The sequence below is a fragment of the Cupressus sempervirens genome, chromosome 6 (assembly GCF_028749045.1).
Source record: "Cupressus sempervirens isolate cs-2001-9-10 chromosome 6, ASM2874904v1, whole genome shotgun sequence".
NCBI classification, from domain to species: domain Eukaryota; kingdom Viridiplantae; phylum Streptophyta; class Pinopsida; order Cupressales; family Cupressaceae; genus Cupressus; species Cupressus sempervirens.
The window spans coordinates 80,783,278-80,791,209 of NC_143123.1; positions in this window are offsets into that span (position 1 = coordinate 80,783,278).

Consider the following 7,932-nt stretch of genomic DNA (forward strand, 5'->3'; position numbering starts at 1 on the left):
GGATACTTAGCCAAATGGGTCATGATCCTTAGTGAATTTGACATAGAATATAGACAGAAAGGAAATCAAAGGGCAAGTGATAGCAGATCAGTTAGTAGAAGCACCTATGGCAGATGATCATCCAATGTTGATAGACTTTCTAGATGAAGCCATATTTCACATGGATGTAGCTAATGAATGGAAGCTTTATTTTGATGGATCACATACACAAAATAGTTCAGGAGCTGGCATCATGTTTATCACCCCTCAAGGAGACATTATCCCCAAGTCATACAGGATAGCATTTCATTGTACAAACAACATAGTAAAATATGAGGCATTGATCACAGGACTAAAGATAGCTATCCAGTGGAACATTCAACATTTACAAGTCTTTGGGGATTCCCAGTTGGTCATCCATCAAGTTAATGATGACTATGAAACCAAAGATGATAACTAATGCCCTACAAGCAGATGGTAGACTTCCTTAAGTCTAAATTTGTCACTATCTCTTTTCATCAGCTACCAAGAATACACAACAAGCAAGCTGATGCTATGGCCACCATTGCTTCTATGATTGATATGCCTAAAAATGTGGAACATTGTGAATTCCTTGTTGAGCAACTTTTGATTCCTGCATTCAAACTTCCTCAATGTGAGTTTGTGTGCGAACTTGTTGGTCACAATTCCCCCTGGTATCAAGACATCTATAATTACCTACATGCCCAAATCCTACCACCACACTTATCCAAAAATGACCATCGAGCCTTTATTTGTCAAGCTACTAGGTACATCATCATCAGTGACACCCTTTACAAGAGATCCTTTGACCAAACTCTTCTTAGATGCCTTAACTCACAAGAAGTTGAAACTGCCTCGCAAGAGGTTCACGAAGGTATATGTGGAGGCCATTTCAATGGTATGAGTCTAGCCAAGAAACTTGTTAGAGCTGGATATTACTGGCCTACCATGGAATAGGATGCCCATGACTTTTCTAAAACATATCATAAGTGTTAGATACATAGCAATCTGATCCATGCAGCAGTACAAGAATTATAGCTAGTCATATCACCATGCCCCTTTTCACAATGGGCATTTGATCTTACTGGAGTTATTTCTCCTCCATCCTTTGATGGTCATAAGTTCATTATCATAGAAACAAAATATTTTACCAAGTGGGTTGAAGCTATCCCTTTGACCTTCATGACTGGCAAGCATATCTCAAGGTTTATTCTAAACTACATCATATGTTGGTATGGAGTCCCCTTGGCTATTATTACTGACCATGGTAGTTTGTTTCAAAACAAAGATGTAGACAAGCTCTGCAAGAAGTACAATATATACCATGGATATTCTAGTATTTACCATCCATATGGCAATGGCCAAGCAAAAGCATCTAACAAGACCATTCTTAAGATTCTCCAAAAGACTGTCAATGATTCAAGTCGAGACTGGCACCTCCAAATAAATCCAGCTCTTTGGGCATATCGAACAAGTGTGCACGCTCCTACCGATGCAACACCATACTCTCTTGTCTATGGCATTAAGGCCATGCTTCCCATCGAAGTTGAAATTCCATCATTGCAAGTATCCCTACAAGATGTTGTTGATGATAAAACCTACCGAATATCTAGGCTCCATGGGCTAGAAATGCTTGATGAATGGAGACGGGTTGCCTTGACACATTTGAAAGCTTACCAAAATTGACTCAAACAGAGCTATAATAAGAAAGTTAGAGGTTGTCATTTTGAGGTCGATGATTTGGTCCTAAAGATGAACTACAAGACTCAACAACATAGAGAAAAGCAAGGCAAATTTGAGCCAAATTGGGAAGGACCTTATGTAGTTACTGCATCATTTGGGTCTAGAGTATATCAGCTTGTGACCCTAGAGGGTGAACCATTTCCCATGTCCATCAACAACATGCATCTTTTCAAGTAATACTCTTGATTATGTCTAAAAGTCCTGAAAAAATATCAAAAAAATAGTGAAATGTCCTGAAAACAAAAAAAAGGTGAAAAAGTCCTAAAAAAAATGGATGCCTTGACGAAAACTTGGCAAATAGGCATCTTGGCATGAAAATTTGAGTTAAGAGAAAAATCTCGTCCAAAAGTGAAAACCTGGCAAACAAGCACTTTAGGCAAGTACCATGGTGAAAACCTGGCAAACAGGTGTCATGTGTAATCAGTTGTTGCTCCTCATCTATCAAGATTCCATCTGGTCTGTTCCCCTTTTGTCATTCCTTGATCATATCCATCATCCTAAAAGACATCCTTGGCTCCTTGACCATGGCTCATGAGCTGGTTAATGTCCTTTGTTATCTCGCTTAAGCATCACCAGTCTGCACACACTCTATCATCGGTCTTTGTACATAGTTTTTGTCTTGTCTGGAGGCATATTACCTACACATTGCATGAGTTTGAACTTCGACTGGGGGCATGTCCCTAAGAAATTTTTATCAATCGGACCTATCACATAACAGATTGGAGCTAACATTTGTATATGCTTTTATGATCCTAAAAAAATCCTAAAAATTCAAATACGATCCTGAAAAAATCCTAAACATTCAAATATGATCCTAAAAAAATCACTAAAAAATAATCATAAAATGTCCTAAAAAACCACTAAAAATCATAAAATGTCCTGAGTAAACCCTAAAAATTGTAAAATTTCTTGAAAAAACTAGCCACACAAAAAAATCAAATATTCCCAAAAAACTCTAAAAATCACAAAACCCATCAAAATTTTGCAATAAACCTTGTACATATTCATTGTACATAACCACCCCTTTTGCGTACACACTTGCACTTTGTCAACTAAAACTGAAAGAACTACACTTTCAAGACAATCACACTATCTGAGCAATGTGAATCAATGGTCAATCCAATCCACAACTAGAACTATCACACCATCAACATGTCAAACACAATCTGAACACCTCAAAAACTAAAAAGAAAGTAATAATGGACAAGAATAGTTGTAGGCTCACATTGTTTAGTGAGTGATTTATTTTTGCTTTATTTTTCTTTGATCATGTCCCTATGCTACTCGATGATATCAACTAATCTATGAGAGTGGTCGGGATGGTTCATGGTCATCTTTTTCTATTTCTGTCTCTTACAATGTACCTTTGAGAGTCTGGGGCATGTACATATGCCTTAGGAAGGACAAGGTCATTTTTCATCTACATCGTGCTTGTTTACACAAAAGGCTTGCATTTGTGCTCTGGCCCTTTATGCCATGATGTGTTGCATTTCATTTTCCATATCAAAATAAAGCTCCATTTGACATATAGTGCACTTTCTACAAGCAAAAGTCTTCCCATCATACTAACAATTCTTCATCTCATTTCCTCGGTCTTTTGTGTCTTCTTCATCTGCTACCTTGGTCTCGTACTCTGATACACCAAAAGAATTGTCATCCTGCATTCCTGCATATGTCCAAAGTCCAAAATGATCCAAAGCAATAAACATGGCATTTATATTATATTCACATTTCATTTGCATCCATTTTACATTTCATTTGCATTCATTCTCTATCATATTCACGTTTCATTTGCATTGATTCCATTTCATTTACATTCATATCACAAGTGGCAAAAATAAAAGATGGAATTTCCTATGCATAACATGTGATAAATCAACATGTGATGTCATCATATATAATTCCACACAAAAAGTATAAATGCATCCATATAAAACATATAAAGCATATGCATAACATAACATGTAGGCATCATAACATAAGTCATCATCTAGTCCATAACATATAGTCATCATAACATAAGTACATCCCAAAAATGTTGCACAAAAGTATCAAAGTACACGACCATGGTTTACATCAATACTAACTGCCCATAGGCATGAACCATGAAAGAGCATAATAATAAAAACCAAAAAGCACAATAGAGAAGCCCCTCTATACATGAGTATGCTAGTGTCATCCTATGCTATCCCTAGCCTCACGACCTCTATCTGGCCTTGAGGAGGATCCCTCTACTCTCTGCAGTGACCTCATAGGCCCCATCACCCCCGCACTACTCTATGTCCTTTTTGTCCTGTGTGAATGAGATCTCGATGCCCAAAAATTCTTTACTCTCTGCCCCTGGTGGCACCACTCTCTCATACTAATCTCGCCAATATTATGCCTCCATGTGAGCCTTGCTCATCATCATCACTAGATATCGAAAGTTTGCATCTTTGATGCTGCTGATAAAATTTTGAGACTTCTGCACTGCCATCTCTACCCTATGCATAGCTGCGTCTCTCTTAACCCTAGCCTGGTCTCTCTCAGCCACCGCCTGATCTCTCTCCACTGTAACTGCATCCCTCTCTCCTGTCATGGAATCCCTCTCTGCCACAACCTGATCCAACTAAATTTGTAGCCCGCTAATCAACTCCAAGAGATCTAACTGACTAGGCCCTGCCTCTACTAGTACTAGTGCCCTGTCAGCATAGTCCACAAGATCCCCCTCCACGTCCATCGCAGCTACATCCCTATCCTCCCAATAGTCCTCCTCATCCTCTCCCTTATCATCACCCCCAACACCATCCCTACCGCCACTACCTCTGCCCTCCTCTTCATCTCCCTCCTCCTCTCCCTCAGCATCCTCATCATCACCCCTTACATCACCCTCAGTATCCTCATCTCCCTCCTCCTCCTCCTCTCCTCCCTCCTCATCCTCTCCCCCATCCTCCCCTTCCTCATCGTCACCATCATCAAATCCCACTTCATCCTCCTCCTCTTCCTCCTCATCCTCCTCATCTTGTGGCCTCCCTCATGGTACTAGTACTACCAAATCTATCAAAGGTCTCAGCCAATGCTGTGCAAACCACCTATCATACGTTGTTGTCATGCCTATGTCCACTATATTTGTTGCTACCCCCCATAGTCTCGGCTGTAACTCTGCTAACTATGCATATGCTACCTATGTCCTAATGGGTGGTCCCCACTCTTGCACCTCTACTCTAGATTGAGCAAACAATGCTAACCCTATAGGTACATCATGTGTCTCCCCAAACTGTCTCCATACTTGTTGGTAGGTACATCTCTATAACTAGGTGACTAATCACTATGTGCCCTATGAGGTAGCGCTCCTGCCTGTAGTATGGTAAGTGGATGTCATCATCATCCCATCTGGGGAAATCTCTGTATGGTCTCCATATGAATTGTGTCATCCTATCTATTTGATGGTGAAAGTATCTTGCATATCCCAATGGTCCTCGAGCTAGTACACCTCTATAGCTATAAGCATATGGCATATCATCCACCAACACCCGCTCTACCAGAGGCTTAAATATTGCAATATGCTCATAGGCCCATATTTGTAATAATGTGCCACTAGTGCTAAAGGATAGTCCCCCTCTATACACTACCTGATGCAAATAAAAGTGTAACATCCCCAACATGCATGGGCCCCAATAAAACATAGTGCCCTCCATAATCATATGCTCAAGTACTCAACCCCATCCAACTAGGAATCCATGTCCCCGTCTATTAGGTATCAGCAATCCTCCAATAACACAACAGATCACAACTGTCAGTCGCTCATGGCGTGCCACCAATAGGTTTCATCCGATCTTATAGTCTTGAATCCCTAGCTCTACATCTCCACATCCAAATAACCGGTATAGAGTTGCTCGCCCTATAGCTATGTCATATGCTACTAACTCTCCATGGATAGGGATCCTCAAAATGTGCCATACATCCTCTAGGGTCACATTCACTTCCCCAATCAGTAGGTGAAATGAACTAGTCTCTGAGTGCCACCTCTCTGTCAAAGCCATCAACAAAGCTCTATTCCCCCTCACCTCTGGCATAAACATCACATGATATAATCCAAACCCAACCAATATCCCTCACTCTCCAAGTGTCATCTAATGATGTAGTGCAAGGCTCCATGGCTTATGTCCCTGTATCTATAACAGGGGCACCTCCTTCTACATAATCACATAGCCTATGTCAACCTCCTATGGTTTTGCATCTAGTTTACCCTACTTTTGACCCAAGTTTAACTTAGTTAGACTTTAGTTTGACTAATTTTGACTTTTCTCTAAGCATGTTTGACTAATTTGACTTATGTTTTCAACTCTTAATAGGTTTTTGAACATGTTTGCCAAGTTTTAGGTCATTTCGAGCTCCTTCGCATCATTTTGATCCTATCCCTATCAATCGGTCAGCCTTTCTCCTCCATCACAACTAAGTTTGACCAAATTTGACTTTTTCCTAACTATCCTAGCCTTAGTTAACCTATATTTTCAAATCTTCCTAGGGTTTTGAACATGTGTTCCAAATTTTGAGTCATTCTAAGTCTGTTTGCAACCTTTTGGGCACTTTTGCATGATCCTCTATCAACATTTACCCAAGTTTGACCTACATCTGCCCTATGTTTGACCAAATTCTAAACATTTTTTCCACCTTTGACTGTATTTTATCATTTTTCTACCATCCCCCTAGGGTTACACTAGCCTCTAATAAATTTCAGCTTGATTCAGGACCATTTGAACCCCAATCAGAGCTTTGGCGTATCCTAGGGCGCAGTTGGGATTCCCAACTACATCATTGACGCACTTGGTCCTACCAAATGCATCATTGACACACTTGGTCATACCAACTACATCATTGATGCACTTGGGAATGCCAACTATGTCATTGATGCACTTGGCTGCGTTTTGGGTTCAGTTGGGGCATTTGGAAAGCCCTACCTGGCCCCAGGACCCTCGGTTGACCCCGTTTCCCCCCGATAGACTTCTAGGTGCCTAAAAAGCAGTAAAAAGCATGGAAATGCATAAAAAGGAAAAATATGGCCTTGATGTACTCACCAGAGGTCTAGCATATGCCCGCCATCAGAAGATCTGAACCCATTCACCACGATGTTGCTCCCTAGGTATTTGATCCATCCTCGTTGCTCTAGAGCTCTTTTCTTCCAAATGAGAGAGTGAAAATGACTTTCAAACTCCTCTCAAAGCCCTTTTATAACTTGTTGCTTCCTAGATGGTTGTGCCAAAGACTCTTTCTGTGTTGGTCGTGATGCCTATTTACACTTCAGAGGCCATAACTTTTGCATTTTAACTTTGATTTTTGATCTGTCAGTTGCTATGGCTTCATTTTCTCTTTGTCGATGAAATCAACCTATCATATGCCTATGTTGGTCAATTTTTTAAGGGGTCATAACTATATACCACATTGTTGGGGCATGCTTTTATGGCTTTTTCATTAGCATTCTTTGACACAATGCTCTAAATCACATTGTATCAAAGAGAGGCAAAATGTAGACGCTCAAAAATGGTTCACATATATGGTTTCATCACTTCTTCATACTAATTTGTACCATTTTCTCATTCTAATAACTTTGATCTTTTGGCCAAATTGATCATACTTTATCATTTGTATCCTGTTTCACATCAATTTCATGTCATTTCGAAATCATATCAAATCAACTTGAAACCATTTCATATCAACTCAAAATCACCCCAAATCAACTCAGAATCACTCAGAATCAGTCCTAATCAACTTGGAACATATCAAACATCCCAAATCAATCATCACTTATCAATTTTTAGGTATTGTTGTGGCTTTTAGTGCCTTGGAAACCTATCAATCTTATCAATCTTACCTTAGTACTGTCATGGCTCTTAGTGCTAGGTCAAACCATCATTCATGTCATTCAATCTTTGACATTGTTGAGGCTTTCAATGTTGGATCATGGCATCATCAACCATTTTAATAATATTGACAGTGTCTATCAATGTTATTATGATCAAACCTTTTCAATCAATTTCAATCCTATAGCATTTACAATGTCAGTTAAATGTTACATATCAATCAATTCATGTCATGTTTCCTTGGCATGTTATCAATTTCAATCAATCAAAATGACCATGGCTTTGGTCTACCTGTCATCATCTTATTTGATATCCATTATCATTACATTTTCATCAAAGGATACTGTCG